This window comes from Pan paniscus, chromosome 6 (assembly GCF_029289425.2).
Source record: "Pan paniscus chromosome 6, NHGRI_mPanPan1-v2.0_pri, whole genome shotgun sequence".
Taxonomy (NCBI): domain Eukaryota; kingdom Metazoa; phylum Chordata; class Mammalia; order Primates; family Hominidae; genus Pan; species Pan paniscus.
The window spans coordinates 194002695-194017551 of NC_073255.2; the positions used below are offsets into that span (position 1 = coordinate 194002695).

Here is a 14857-nt window from a genome sequence, read left to right on the forward strand (position 1 = left end):
AAGCCTCTCTCCGTTAGGTGGCTTTAGGGTACTTGCTTTCAGTCCCTGAAACTTCTTTTTTAAAACGACTGTCAACAGCAATGTCATCTGAAGGGCTGTGTGTATGATGGTGCTAGTGGGAATCCTGGGAGACTGTCCCTCACTGGCAACCGCCCTCCCGAATTCTGGCCGGAGCCATGAAGCCGTCAGGAGCTGTAGCAGGTGTGGGCGAGGAAGGGGCTCTCCCTCCGCGTGCACTGATCTCTGGAGATGGCTGTTGCTGGCGGCTGTCTCCCAGAGTGGCGTCGTCGTCCTCAGATAAAATGCGATGGATAAAGTCTCTCTTATTTCATGACATCGTGGCTCCCTCTCAGGCTGTGGTTTGTGAGGAAAAGTGAAAAAAGGGAAGGAGAAAGACTTGCCGGGCCATCCCCAGACAACATGGGGAGAACTGGGCGGAAATACAAAATGACACGGGAGCATGCCTCCGAGTCGCGCTGAGCCCGAGACCAAAACTGAAGAGCGGAGGAAACGGAGTTAACGCTTAAAAAGTGTGCAGCACCAACATTAGGTCCATAATGATGTAGTAGGAAAATCAATTGTCTGCTGTGGACGGCTCCTGCTTCTTGCATGCCAGGATTAAGACTAACTCCTTACTTCAAGTGTGGTGGAGACAGAAGCTTTCATAGAGCCCATGCATGAGATCTTTCATAAGGGACAGACCCTGGATAGCCAGGCTCAGGCTGGGCGCCGTATCCTGCCCACTCTGGTGTCCTCCTGAGCATGGGTACGGCCAGGCCGGGTGCCAGATCCTGCCCGCTCTCGTGCCCTCCTGAGCGTGGGTATGGCCAGGCCGGGCGCCGGATCCTGCCCGCTCTCGTGCCCTCCTGAGCATGGGTGCGGCCAGGCCGGGCGCCGGATCCTGCCCGCTCTTGTGCCCTCCTGAGCATGGGTGTGGCCAGGCCGGGCAGGGGCACAACATTGGCATTGATAAAGCACCTGCTGGGTGGGTAGGGTGGGATAGGGTGGGCGTGTGTCCCCCTTCACTTGATAAAAGGCTTTTTTTAGTGTCAAAGGATTCATTTAAAGCCTCCACTGCATAGAAAGCTCCCTCTAGTGCATTTAAAATAGAATTCTCTCTTGAAAAATCCAATTTTGCTGACAAGGTGAAGGAGCAGCTAACGAAAGTTAAATTCCAGGTAAACAGAAAGGCCCAGTGGTGTGACGCTCACATCGAAAAGCCTGCAAACAATCGAGGAGTCAGCGCACACACAAAGAAAATCCAGATGGAAGGAAAGAAAGGAACCTTAACGATGTCTACCGGGGACAGAGCGTGGGGTCCACGGAGAAGTTCCAGGCATTTTCCACCTAAGAAGCATCATGGTGATTCAAACACCAGGGAAATGAATGGACTCAGTGGAGCCACTTTCTGCTACTTGACCAGGTTTAATTCGAGTTGTCCATGTCGGGAATCTACAGGGAAGTGACGCAGGCTGCCATCTTGCTCAGCACCCCAGTGTGGCGGGCGTCCCAGTGTGGCAGGCGTCCCAGTGTGGTGAGCACCGGCCGAGTCAGTTTGGGTTGGGCTGCACCCTCGTGCCTGGGACACCCAGGAAGACCCACCTCTCTCGTGTTAGTGGACCAGGGAGGCAGCCACAGACACCAGGCTCTGCGTGCTCCACTGGCACCCGAATGGCCACTGGGTACCATCCCGTGCCAAGCTCAGCAAATGTAAATCGCTCTCATTGTTATTTTCTAATTCACTCAGGGCTCATTGGGTTAAAAGTTTATACATTGGTTAAATACATTTGTAAGACAACAGAGGGTTTTTTTTTTAGCTTTAGATAAAAAATGTTAACCATTAAACAAAAGCCATTAAAAGAATATTAGTATTAAAGTATTAAAACTATCTGTCACAATGAAAGAATCCATTTGAAGTTAAAGAAAACCAAGCAAATATGCCACCAGTGTCTCTTTCCAAGGCTTGTTTGATTTCTCCTGGACTCTGGCTCTTGGCTGACCGAGCTGTGTGATTCAGCTCATGGCCCTAGACCACATCCTCCCAGTAAACAGTGAACACGGACGGATGGGGTGTGCCGGGAGGGCCATCGTCGCCGTCTCCTGACCGTCATTCTTCCGCGTGGCTTCCGGCAGCCTGTTCATGGATAATGACTGCATGAGCGCAGGTAAGTTTTATTACAATTTTACTCAGAGGTTTTGCAAACTGCAGGGATGCAATGTATTCTTTTTTTCTTGAAAGTAAAAACGACAATGTGTGCCAAATGTTCAAGAGAGAGAGGCCTTTACTTGCAGGAGAAAATTTTCTCAACTCTACCCTCTGGAAGAACTGAAGAAAAGCTTGGTCCTAACTAAATGCATTCAAATACATGACGAATGGTGATTATTAAGAATCCAGATAAGGAACGAAGTGGAACAGTTCCCGTGCCCCAGGAGCGCAGAGCTCCTCACTCACCCAGGGTGCGATGTTTCTGCTTTGTCTGGAGCTCACGCTGTGGGAGGACTGGGCTCTGAAGGGCACAGATACCCCATCTTTCTAGCTCTTCATGTCAGCCGAGGTGACCCCAGAACTGGACTGGGTGCAGAGGTCAAGCTAGAGCCCCTCACGTCTGGCAGAGCAAAACTTGGCTCAAGGTAACTGTGGTTGGGGATGCTCTGGGTGCCCCACACGGTTCAAGCCCTCCCCAGACCTGGGTCTCAGGGATGCCACTTGGCACTGACTACACACTACACGCATGCAGATACATGTACATGGGTACACAGGCATGCACACACCACACAACACTCACCCACACTCACATCATACATATGCACATGCACACACACAGGCATGCACACACCCAAACAACACACACACCCACACTCACACTCACGTCATACATATGCACATGTGCACACACACAGGCATGCACACACCACACAACACTCACCCACACTCACATCATACATACGCACATGCACACACACACAGGCATGCACACACCACACAACACTCACACCCACACTCACATCATACATATGCACATGTGCACACACACAGGCATGCACACACCACACAACACTCACACCCACACTCATGTCATACATACACAAATGCACACACACACATTCATGCACACATCCAAACACACACACCCCACACATCATACATATGCACATGCACACACACACATGCACACAAACATGCACACCCCACACTCACATGTCACATACACACATGCCCACACACATATACACATGTGTGCACATGCCCACACTACACTCACACCCCACACTCATGTCATACATATGTGCACACACAAATATACACACAGGCATGCACACACTCACACAACATACATATCCATGCTCACATGTCATACATATGCACGCACACACATACACACAGGAATGCACATGCCCACATGACATGCACACCCTATGCTCATGTCATATGCACACACATGCACACACAATGTCATACATATGCACATGCATGCACACACATATATACAGGCATGCACACATCCACACAAGATGCACACTGCACACTCATGTATCATACATACACACACACACACAGATATACACACAGGCATGCACATGCTCACACAACATGCACACCCACACTCATATATACTCACATGCATGCACACATATATACACAGGCATGCACACACCACACAACACACACACCCCAGTTACATAGGTCATACATATGCACACACACACAGGCACGCACATGCCACACAACACTCACATCCTACATCACACGTGCACACACACAACACCCACACTTCACACTCTCACACAATACACCCCACATCACACATGCACATCCTTTATATCTACATTCAGGATCACACACATACATCATACACATGCATACATACAGAACACTCACAGCTCACACTGCACACAAACATTCCACACCCCATATCACACACTCATACACCACACACATGCACACACCCACGTGCATGCACACACAGGTACACACGGCATGCATACGCCCACACAACACTCACACCCATCACACACACTCTCACACACACACACACACACACTGTCCTGGGCCTTCAGCCTTCAGTGCTGAGTTTTTACTTCACACCTTTCCTGGATGATCTTAACTAAAGACTTATGAAAATTATAAGCAGGTTTTTTTTTTTGCTGACCTTCTAGATAAATTATATTGTCTATGTTGTAACATATTGCTGGGATCAAAGGAGGCAAATCTGCATCTTATTCACTTGAAAATCAAGTAGATCAGAATCATAACAAACTAGCTATTTCTTATGTTTTTTTTTCCTTTGAACAAATTCTAAATCCTTCTTTTGGAGAAACTGAAATGCCTCCAGATCCTTATTAAAAATATAAGTTAAAGAAAATGTAGAAGTGTATAAATGAGTACTGTCATTTTAAAGTCACCATCCCCTAATACTCCAGGAGGACAGGGAATTGTGCAAAATATCCTGATAAGTTTCTATCGACTGCTGGACCATCCCATAATACTGCTGAGGTGCTGGCAGCATCAACACGGAGACACCGGACCTCTGCACCCCTGTGCAGGCGAGCACAGCTTCACGATTCAAGGGGGGATTGTTAAAAGGGAAAGACGAATATGATGGCTCCACCGTTCCGAGTCCTATCTGTGTGTGAACACGTGCACACTGGTGCGACGCGGTGCCCACCGCAGTTTGCTGCCATCCCACCTACCTGCCCTGCACAACCAGTGCCAGGGCACCGGGGCAGGACCGAGATGCAAACGCAGCGTCTGTGCTGACAGAAGAGGTTTGGGAGCGGCACGAGAGCCCCAAGGCAGGGGAGTGCTGAGGTACATCCTGGAGCATCCGTGTGATGGGGCACACACAGTCATTCCCAGATCAGTGCAGAGCACACACACCCACATGGGGGCCTCCACGATGTGGCTAGGTCCTCAACACCTATGTCAGAATCAACAAGCATGTGCGGTCAATGGCGTTCAGGAGGCCGTCTGCAGCTGAGTAACAATCACACCAAATTGTGAATATTGAACAGGTGGAGGAGAACAGGAGCTGGGCTCACCCAGGGCAAACCTTCTCATGCTGCCTGGAACACGCACACACCACTTGCACCTTTTACCCAAAAGGTGCTCATGCACTGGTCCAGCGGGGATGCGTGAAGCATGCAGCCAGCTCCCCTCCCAGGCCGCACTGACTGCTGGTACTGCTGCTCCCGGGGCCCTGGCCTTTACGGGGGTCTGGCAGGATCCCTCTTGCAGGTGCACAGCCCAGGCTCTCCTCCCCCTTGCTCCTGTAGGGCCAGCAGCTGCCTCGGTCCCTCTGAGTCTATTTTGGGTTCAGAAAGTGCCTGGGCTGGGGACAGGGCCAGTTACGCATTGACTCAGTTCCGTGGCTTACAGTGCAAACACAGAGACCTTGTCCCATGCCCGTGGGCTCATGGTCAAGGACACTTTGCATCATTTGACCTCGGAAACAGGAGAAATGGAAGCACAGGCCAAGGAGGGAGCCGAGGGGCCGCGTGACACTGCACGGGATCGCTGCCGTTCCCACACACGTTCTGTCTCACGCAGTTGCTGTGCATTTGGAAGAATCTTGCATGAGGATTACTGATTCCACGGGACAGCGTGTGACCCCCTGCAGCACCCTGACTCCATCGGGGGACCCCCAGCATCCTACTCAACACTACGAGGGAGCCCCACTGCCAAAAGGCCAGGCTGCATGTGCCTGGACTTCAGGCGCTAGGAACGGACGCGTGGGACCTGCTGCCTCTGGGGACAGCCCCTCAGGGTCTGGACGGAGGATGTTGGGCCTGTGGGCTGGGCAGGGACGATGCTCTGGGAGGTGCCTCCAGGACAACAGGGAGACCCCTGCAGCCCTCCACATGGGCCCCTGGAAACCCAGGATAGGGAGTGGCAGAACACACTGGCGGGGGCTGGACGAGCAGAGGAATGAGGGAAGGACGGAGTGGGTGGGAGCGAGAGCAGGGGAGATGGAGGGGGGACCACAGACTGTGTGGGGAGGGCAGCTGTGCCGCAGGAAATGGAGCAACCAGGCTGTGAGCAAGATGGCGCACAGAGGAGGACGGAGAGGACCCAGGGACTGAGATGAAGGAGTGACTGCCGGGCAGCAGGGAGCAGAATCAGGCAGGCGAGTGCGCAGGCCGGGCCAGCCTGGACCGTGGAGCTGTGTCTGCAACGGGAACCTTGGAGGGCAGGACTTTGATCCCCTCCCGAATTTCCAAACAGGAGTTTGAACAGAAACACGTGGACTCAGGGACCAGTGCTTCGGGCACATCCTGACAGCGACACAGCTGCCCCGACAGGGCTGTGGCCCCCCCAGCCCCGTCTCTCTCCTGTGTTCTCTCCCACATTCTCAGGGGCCGCCTGCTGCCAGCTCCCTCGCTGTGGCCTCGTCCAGCTCCTGCCGGCGTGGTCTGACCCCTAAATGTGTGCCAGCAAGGCCTGTGTTGGAGGGAGGGGAGGGCCTGGATGGGCCTGGATGGGCTGGTGCCAGCACCCGGGACCAAGGAGGGAGCTTGCAGAAGGGACGGCCCTTGGCCAGGTGGGACCTGAACGACATTTTGCGGCATCCAATGGGCCTGAGGTGTCTGCGTGACCATGAGGAGAAGTGGAGGACAGCCCAGGTGAGGACATCAGACCCAGGAGTGGGTGAGGAGCCCCTGCAGCCAGGCTATGTGAACCCTGGCTCAGCAGGGTCTGCCTGACCCCTTGAAGGTGGGAGACCCCTTGAAGGTGGGAGACCTGTGAGCTGGTACACTCAGTGAGGACGGCTCCATGCACAGGGACGAAGACCCCCGAGGAGACCATCGAAGGATGGTGGGCAGTGCTGCCCACACGGATGCCCAGAGCGTGTTCCCCAAGACCAGCGGGTCTCATGCTGTCCACACGCTCCCACCAGGCGATCGACACCAGGGTCCGCCTGTGCCCCGCCTGGGTGGGGTCAGCCACGCCCCTGGACCACTGCTCCAACCAGCGTTCGTCGTCAGCCCCTTACACGGGACAGGACACTGCAGACCGGCCTGGGAACCTGGGGACACCTCACGCCCCACATCCCTCACTGTTTCTCTTGCACCAGAATAGCTCAGGGGAAGGAAAGGCACGGAAAATAAACAACACACAGCAGAGGAGGCCCTGCTCCTGCCCGACCGAAGGCAACTTCTCCCTTGAAGAGAAAGGTGCAGACAGGCTCCCTCTCCCCTTCCCTCCTCCCACCTCACCCAATTCTGGGCACTTTTTCAGCCTGAAACTTGCCTGAGCGAGACAAGAGACACTGCGGGCCCAACGTGTCTGTGAGGTCCCTTTCCCACTGGCCCTTCGTGTTTTCATGTTTCAGCCAAACATAAAAGCGAGACGTCTCCTGCTCAGCTTTCCCACTTCTGCCCAGCCCTCGCGTCCCCCTAAGTCTCATCTGCAGAAGGCTGAGCCTCATGCACCTGCACCTCCTTCTCTTGGTGCCCGCGCCCAAATGTGTGGCTCTGTCTGGCTCAACCCTCTCCTGGGCCCTGTGGCTGAGCTGGCCTGTTCTTCAGTTCCAGCTCCATTCCCTGGCCCTCTTAGTCCCGCACTGCCTGGCTGGTCCCCCAGCCATCTGGTTCTGCACTGCCCAGCCATGCCATCCCCTCGGCCCCCGGGTCCTGTACTGCCTGGCCGGTCTCCCCGCCCTCTGGTCCTGTACTGACCAGCCAGTCTCCCTGCCTTTTGGTCCTGTACTGCCCAGCCGGTCTCCCCGCCCTCTGGTTCTGCACTGCCTGGCTGGTCCTCCAGCACCTGCCTGGGTTCTCCCACTTCCCTGCAGACTCCAGGCTGTGCCCAGAGAGAGCTGAGCTCGGCGGCCCAGGCGCCTCACCACTGGCCCTCAGTTTCCTCTTCCTTCAGTAGTTTCCATGACAGCCCCAAAGGAACTCCCCAGCGAAGCTGCCCCTTTGTCCCTGGAGCCCTGGAACACACCACGCTGTGCCTCTGAGCGCCGTCCCTGGGGCCGTGTGCCTTCCACCATCCTCCCTCTGGGGCCCTGAGCCTTTGCAGACTGAGCAGGGTTCTGCATCTGACTCTGGCTGACCGGAGGCCTTGAGGCAAGTCACCCAACCTCCCAGAACTGCTTCCTCAGCTTGCAACAGAGTGGTCAGAACGGAGGGCCCCTTGGGCCCCCTTCCATTCAGTGAAAAGCGTTCTGTGGGTCCTCCTGAGCCCCAGGACAGCCCCTGAGTGAAGCTGCCATCTCTGCATTTGGGAGTGTCCTTGTCTGCTCTCCACCACCCTGCAGCCACAGACTCCTTACCTGTCTCTCGGCAGAGCAGGAAGATGCAGCAGGAGGATGGGGCTTCTCTGTTTTGCTCTCACAACCCACGCCTGGCAGGCAGCAGGTGCCAAACCAGCATCAGCGTGGATCCAGCATGCAGTGGATGCTGCCCTGCCATCAGCTGGAGCCACACTTTCACGGTTTACCCTGGCATCTGCCAGAGAAGGAATGGACCAGTGGGACTCCAGAGAGGACAGAGGGTGGGGGATGCACCCTGGGGAGGGGAAGGGTGCGCCCCCCACGCCACAGAAAAGAACCTGCAAAGCCCTGAGTCCTGGAGCCAAAGGAGGCAGAGTGGCCCACCAAGGGGGATCGGCAGTGGCCAGGTTGCCCAGGGCTCTGGGGACAGCTTGCCCAGGGCTCTGGGGACAGCTCCAGGGCCGAGGCAGGCACCCAAGGTCTTTCTGTCTAAAGCATCTTACTGACTGCTGTGTGACACCTAATCAGGAGGAGAAAATGGAGCGGGGAGACCAGCACACAAGGGGTGATGGGGCTGGGCCCAGGGAGATGAGAAGAGGGTGAGGGTGAAGTCAGGAGCCACTGTAGTGCCACCTTGGAGCCGTGTGGCCCCCAGGACCTGCTGTGGGGGCAGGAGCGACTTCCAGCTTCACCGCCTGGTGTAGCCACTGTGGCTTTGTCATGCAGCTAGTACAACTGAAGAGCTGACTTGTAAACTTTATCCAATTTTAGTGACTCTAAGGAACCATATGTGGCTACTGTATGGAACAAGGCGGCTCTGGAGGGCTGCTGGCCTTCAAAGTCCGGGGACCTTCAAAGTCCGGGGAGACACAAAACACGATTCGACAAAGACGTTCTGCTGTCACCACACACAGCAGATCAGGACCACGTGCTCCCACATCACCACACGCAGCAGATCAGGACCACGTGCTCCCACATCACCATAGCAGATCAGGACCACGTGCTCCCAAGTCACCACACACCACAGATCAGGACCACGTGCTCCCACGTCACCACACACAGCAGATCAGGACCACGTGCTCCCACATCACCACACACAGCAGATCAGGACCACGTGCTCCCGCATCACCACACACCACAGAGCAGGACCACGTGCTCCCACGTCACCACACACCACAGATCAGGACCACGTGCTCCCACATCACCACACGCAGCAGATCAGGACCACGTGCTCCCGCGTCACCACACACAGCAGATCAGGACCACGTGCTCCCGCGTCACCACACGCAGCAGATCAGGACCACGTGCTCCCGCGTCACCACACGCAGCAGATCAGGACCACGTGCTCCCGCGTCACCACACGCAGCAGATCAGGACCACGTGCTCCCGCGTCACCACACGCAGCAGATCAGGACCACGTGCTCCCGCGTCACCACACGCAGCAGATCAGGACCACGTGCTCCCGCGTCACCACACGCAGCAGATCAGGGGACCACGTGCTCCCGCGTCACCACACGCAGCAGATCAGGACCACGTGCTCCCGCGTCACCACACGCAGCAGATCAGGACCACGTGCTCCCGCGTCACCACACGCAGCAGATCAGGACCACGTGCTCCCGCGTCACCACACGCAGCAGATCAGGACCACGTGCTCCCGCGTCACCACACGCAGCAGATCAGGACCACGTGCTCCCGCGTCACCACACGCAGCAGATCAGGACCACGTGCTCCCGCGTCACCACACTCAGCAGATCAGGACCACGTGCTCCCGCATCACCACACACAGCAGATCAGGACCACGTGCTCCCACATCACCACACCACACACAGCAGATCAGGACCACGAGCTCCTGCACACGCTCGAGGCAGCAGGCTCTCTGCTCCATGGCCCCTCTCGCTTCCCAAAGGCAACTTTCCATCTACTACTTGGGCCTGCCCTTAAAAGTTAAGAGAATATAGGAGGAAATCTAAGAACAGATAGCAGAAGGTCTTTGTGACCTTGGATTTGGCCAATATATCTTGGGTATGATACTAAAAGCACAAGAAAAAAAAATATATTTTTGAGATGGAGTTTCTTTCTTGTTGCCCAGGCTGGAGCGCAATGGTGCGATCTCAGGTCACTGCAACCTCCGCCTCCTGGGTTCAAGTGATTCTCCTGCCTCAGCCTCCCGAGTAGCATCTGCCACCACACCTGGCTAATGTTTGTATTTTTAGTAGAGACCGGGTTTTGCCACGTTGGCCAGGCTGGTCTCGAACTCTTGACCTCAGGTGATCCACCCTCCTCAGCCTCCCAAAGTGCTGGGATTACAGGTGTGAGTCACAAGAAAAACATTTTTTAAAAAGTAAACTGGACTTCATCAAAATTGAACACTTTTGTGTAACAAAGACACTATAAAAAGAGTAAAAAACCCCGATGTAATGGGAGAAAATACTTGCAAATTACATAGCTGATAAGGGAGTAGTATTCAGAATATATAAAGAACTCTTAGAATTCAACAACAAAAAATACAAACAGCCCACTTCAGAAATGGGCAAGGGACTTGAAATGTCTGTTTTGCTCAAGTTGATATACAAATGGCCAATAAGCCATTAAAAGATGTTCAACATCACTAGTTGTTAGGGAGATGCATGCTAAAACCACATTGAGATCCACTCACATCCACTGGGATGGCTGTAATCAAACAGCCAAGAGGTAAGAGAATTACGGTCGATGTGGCGATTCCGCCCCAGGGACATATCCAGGGATGCGGGTGGACACCCTCACATCCACATTCACAGCAGGATTACTCACAACAGCCCAAAGCCGGAAACAATGGCACTGTCCATTAATACACAAATGAATCCACAAAGTGCGGTCCATACATGCCATGGAATATGAGTCAGTCATAAAAAGGAAGTTAGTGCTGACACACACCACGACACAGGCCAACCTCGAAGGCATTATGCAAAGTGACATATACCAGTCACGGAAGCGCAGACGCGGTATCACTCCACTTAGATGAGGTGCGTAGTATATTCAGATTCAGGAAACAAAGAAGAACGGAAATGATCCATCCCCGTAGGCAAGGAGATGTGTATCCACACACAAAATAGTACCGTGTCCAGTCGCTGAGTCTGAGAGCTGGGTCTATGCCCGTGTGGACACCCCACCGTCCACTCACATTCACGCCGTGAGACTACTTAGGAACGTACTCCTAGCCAGCTGAAGTTTAAAAGGTCGCTCCAGCATGGGCTCACAAGCCATGGGGATTCATACTGGAACACAAAATTCCCGGTCTGTGGCTCCTGCCAGACAAAAGAAATGAGTCCCCCCAGACTCACTCTGCACCTTGTCAACAGCCACAGCTGCTGGGGGATCATACAGTGTCTGCTTGGCATGGCCTCCATGGTACCTGGGGCCCCACAGGCACCCTCTTCCGTCCCAGGCGCAGACCCTGGTGGGAATGCCGTGGAAGTTCGGCGACACTTCTCAGCCACTGCATTTCTGTGCTGGACCCTGGGGAGTGAAGCCTGACCCCGCCCAGCATGGCTCAGCCCACCTCATCTCTGGGGAGTACCCCCTCAGTGCTGGTTGCTCCTCATCCCTTTAAAAAATTGTGGGGAAGTAGAAAAATACCCTCAGTAAGTGAAGTCACTGACAAAAAAGTAAAAGGCACAACCTTGGAAAATATCTTGCTTGAAAAAAACATTTTTTGCTACATGTGAGCCAAGCCCTTCAATGAGAGAGGAATAGGCTACCTAAAAACAGATTCCTACACAATCGTCTATTATCGGTGAGTTAGAAACGCATCTGCTGCCACAGAAATGACACGTGTAAGCGCTTCACAGATTGGTGCCTACTTTCCTGCCACAAAACCCACTGCAGAACATGAGCCTGCTGACTTTCATTCCAAACTGCATCATCGTCTACTTGCTCCTAAACTGGACAGTAGAGAAAGAACTTCAACTATTCTGAGTTTGTTTTTAAAGGCCCTTCAACTAGGCCCAAAGGCCTTAATCCCTGATGGGCTGTGTGGACAAGTGCTGCTCTGCTGTCTGCGGCCGCAGCTGCTGGAGCTAAAAGCATGCAGAGGCCCTGCACGCAGGACTGGAGGGCCCTAACATCAGCGCTGGCACTGCCCGACTGCCCGGGAAGCTTGGGAAGGGCGTTCTCTGGTCTTCTGCAGTACATTCCTTTACAGAAAGGGAAATGGGAAGAAAGGTTTCACGTCCAGGGCTCTGGGCCTTTGATCATTTGAGAAACGCTGGGTCTGCAATGGGGGCCTCCAGCTTCTCAGGCCAGACAAAGACGCCGGGCCACACGGGCAGGGCCCAGCCTGCACCAGAACAAAACCCCAGCGCCTCTCAGTGTGGAGGCCTGGGAAAGGCCCACCTCAGCTGGCAGAGGGGCTGCCTGCCCTTTGATCTCTCCTGATACCGTGGCCTGGGACCCGGGTCAGGGAATTTCACACTGCACACACCCCAGGGAAAGAGGAGCAGGTCAAGAACAGGAGGGTCACCAATCTCAGAAAAGGCCCCAGGCCAGCCCTCCTCTTTGGCCATTTCCACATGGCTGCATGCGTATTGTCCAAAGCTGAGCCCACTCTCAAAGGGGAATTGACATCACATGCCACAATGGAGCCAGTGAACAGTGGCTCAGGTGCCTGGACAATATGCCAGCCCTGCCCCCCGCACCGGGGTCTCGAAGCCAGGACATACTTCTCCATGTTTCCTTCTCTGTGGAGTGAACCTGAGCCACTCAGAACCCAGGCTCCATCCCATCCCTGTGGAGACGCACGCTGGGGTCACCTGCATCCGGCCGCCTGCCTGTGCTTCTGGTCCCTGGATGGGCAGGTTCCATTGGAATCACAGGTGCCCCCAGCAACTCACCACATCACACGTTCACAAACATAGGCTTGGTCAGAAACACTTACATCAAATGATCTGTAACGTTCTGAAGACATTTTGGTTTAAGAGAAGAAAAATCTTTGTCTGAGAGAGAGAAAGAAGGGAGGGCCCATGATAAGTGGAGAAATACAAATTCCATGGATGGCTCTGAGCTCCAATAGCTGTAAATTTGGAAAGGAAAAGAAATATTTGATAAGACACAGCAGCATTAATGGACAAGGAAAAATGGACTTTTAAATGACAAAAAGTTAGGATTGTGTCATGTCCAAAACAAAAAAAAAAGGATTAAAAGTATTATCAGAGTGTTTGCATTTTGTTTTTGTTTGCACATTCCCACCACTAAACGAATCTTGGGTGTTTAAAATGATATTTGGTGGCACAAAAACTGACTTCATTTCTCCCCAGCAGCCAGCAAAGGATGCTGGCAGTGTTGGGTAGGTGTGGGGTGTGGGGCTGGGCTGCAGCCCTCCCCTCTGCTGCAGGACGCTGGAGAACTTGCCCAGGCTCTCCAGTCCTTCTGCGTAAAGCCATGGCTGTTGTTTTATCTTCACATATTTATGTCTTTTTTTTTAACCAGAAGAAAATGAAGTAAGGAAAATGCTTATTTTAAAATTGCTGGCATTCGTGGAAGTGTATAGAAACTTGTTTCTATAATCAATGGCTGCTCCTGTCACTGGGCCAGTGATGGAGAATGGGATGTTCTGGAAGGCGGAGGTCTCTGTATGAACACATATACGTGTGTGTGTGTTGAGACAAAGGGAATTGTTTATTCACAGCTGGGAAAGAGACCGTGGGATGCTACCACCTCGGTGCCTCCCGCCTTCCATGGGACGCTAACGGGTATCGCAAGGCTAATGCAGACTCTTCTCAAGTAAGTGTCGGAGGCGCCAACTGAAGGGAAGCTGGACACATCTCTCTGCCCTGGACTCCTTGGGGCCTCTCCATGCACACCTGCCCTGTGATGCCCAAGGAGCAGACTCAGTGTGTGCCTCCTCTCAAGCTCACCTGCCTGGGGAGCCTTCTCTCTGGCCCCTATTTAAAGAGATGACCTTAGAGGTTGGGTGTTCTGGAGACCACCTTTTGAGAAATGCCAGAGCTCAATCCCCATGCTTTTGTAGGAGAAAATTGGATCCCAGAGAGGTTAAAAGCTCTGTCCAAAGTGATAAACCTCATTGCTGGCAGAGCCAGACCCGCGCACAGATCTGCTCTCCCACGCTGCTGCTGGACCCATCCTCGCACCCTGCGCCTCACGTGTAAGACTCCCCACGCCGTCTGCGCACGCTGCCGCTCTGCCAAACCTGTCCTTCTCCCACCACAGGCCTCAAGTCTAAGACTCCCCACGCCGTCTGCGCATGCTGCCGCTCTGCCAAACCTGTCCTTCTCCCACCACAGGCCTCAAGTCTAAGACTCCCCACACCGTCTCCGAGAGGAACGCCTCCCACAGCACGCACAGAGATTCCCTAGATAAGAAGGACATTCACAAAGAAGGCTGAAAGGCTCATTTGAGAGGGGGTGATTGGCATTTGATGGCAATTACTAACGGATATTTTTAGTGTGCCTCTAGTGTGAATACCGTTTTGACAACAGTGGAGTTACACCAAATACTGGAGCGACATTCTGCACTGCAACAACACTGAAGGACCCGAGGGTGGCTTCTCCGTGGCTCTGAGGTTAACGCTGCAGCGTATGCAGCAAACACCTGTCAAGGACCCACTGTGTGCTCGGCACACCGAGGCAGGTAACAAAGGACCCAGT

At 53.8% G+C, this 14857-nt stretch overlaps 1 protein-coding gene across 9 annotated transcripts in view; it reads right to left on the bottom strand.

Moving 5' to 3' along the window:
• Window positions 1–14857, bottom strand: part of PTPRN2 (protein tyrosine phosphatase receptor type N2) — a 1079664-nt gene that overhangs the window by 14397 nt on the left and 1050410 nt on the right. The gene's annotated exons all lie outside the window — the stretch shown is intronic.